Source organism: Cryptomeria japonica, chromosome 3, assembly GCF_030272615.1.
Source record: "Cryptomeria japonica chromosome 3, Sugi_1.0, whole genome shotgun sequence".
NCBI lineage: Eukaryota > Viridiplantae > Streptophyta > Pinopsida > Cupressales > Cupressaceae > Cryptomeria > Cryptomeria japonica.
This window is the reverse complement of record NC_081407.1, coordinates 756,289,952-756,291,566: the sequence shown is the minus strand read 5'-3', so window position 1 is coordinate 756,291,566 and position 1,615 is coordinate 756,289,952. Positions and strand designations below refer to the sequence as shown.

Sequence of the window (1,615 nt, the reverse complement as noted above, 5' to 3'; positions counted from 1 at the left end):
TGTTTTTATTTTATTTTAATGTATATTTTAATTATTTTATATTATTTTTATTTTTATTTTAATTTTATATTATTTGTTTTATCCAAGCATTCAAAGCATTGACATTGATAAAAAATGGAAAATAATAGTTTGGCAGACTTGACATCTAACGAGCCAAACATTGTCAAAACTACGATCTATTTTACTAAAATTGAAAAATTCTAACTACAATAGAATACCCGAAATAAATGTAATCATCTCATCACACTTCTCAACAAAATAATGGCCTCCATTAAAAAATCGCAGATCCATTCCTCCCTACTTAGATGAGATAGCTGGACCATTGGTAACTCCATTTTCCTCCTTTTTAGGGGGGTTGAGATCATCCCAAGCCTCAATCCATGTGACCATTGCATCTCCTAGCTTCTGAAAGTATGGATCTACTTTAGAAAGCTTATTTTTGACTTTCTTTGACAACTCAATATAGCATTTCTGCACAATTGTGCACTCTTTGGGAAGGGTTGTTGATTGGAAAAAGGGAATTTTCTCCTCTTGCCAAAATATTCCCTTGTACTCTTTCTTCAAATTGACAAATGGGTTACTCGCCTTACTGTGCGAAATGTATGGCAATCCTGTCTTCACACCCAAACCCAAATGGCCGCATATCACCTTAACACACCAGCCTGCCCACATGTCATCGTAGCGACCAATGGGCTAGCCATAGCCGATTAGACCAAAATATATTGCGGGACTAGTCAACTCACGATCGAAGGCCAAATTCATCCCACACATAGGGAATAATGTGCCCTTTGGAATTGTAAGAAACAAGTCGACAAACCTGGTATTATGCTCCCGGGGTTTAATGAGCTGAGTGGGTGCATCGTAGTCAGGTATATTAAACCAGAGACCATGAGAAACAACAGTGGGCGTTCCATGGCGCATACTAAAAGGGTACCCACGAACAAAATCCGCTCCCTCCTTCTATGGATCATACAGGGTATTGAATAAAAATGACGTTAAGGGGCAGAGCAAGTTCTTTATGTGTTGTTCCACAACATTTATGTCCTTCCCGGACAGGTCTTTAGAAGCAAAGAAATCATCATCAATGGTGTAAATGTACTTCTTCTTGGAGACCATGTAACCGAAGTAGCGACAAGTATTGTCCATGAAGGAGATGCAGGAGGCCTTGGGGCCGAGGATCCTGTTGATGTCGTTCCTATTGTAGAGCTCGTAATTGAAGCCCTCAGGCACACTAATAAACTTGGTTGGATCTCCATCCTGCACTATGATCAAATGGTATTGGTAAAAAAATGGCCTCGACATCTCCATAAAATCTAAGTTCCTAATCCTGGGTATCACTATATCAAGGTCATCCTTGAGAAGAGGGGTGGGAGTCGGGCCTGCCATATTCTTGGTCTTGCAAAATCAAACTGTACCCACCTCAGAACAGCAGATTCTTAATTTTGTATTATTTAATATTAATTTTATTTTTAAAAATGGGGGGCAGGGACCCCATAAGGCTGACGGCCCCCCTCCCCAAATCTCCACCGGCTTCTGCAAGGGATTTGGGGAGGGGGGCCCACAGCCCAATGGGGCTAGAAAGGGATTTGGGGAGGGGGCCCACAACTCTGTGGGG

The 1,615-nt window shown here is 41.1% G+C and overlaps 1 pseudogene; it reads right to left on the bottom strand.

Moving 5' to 3' along the window:
• Nucleotides 1-250: 250 nt before the first annotated feature.
• Nucleotides 251-1,386, bottom strand: LOC131034780 (probable UDP-arabinopyranose mutase 2; annotated as a pseudogene).
• Nucleotides 1,387-1,615: the final 229 nt, after the last annotated feature.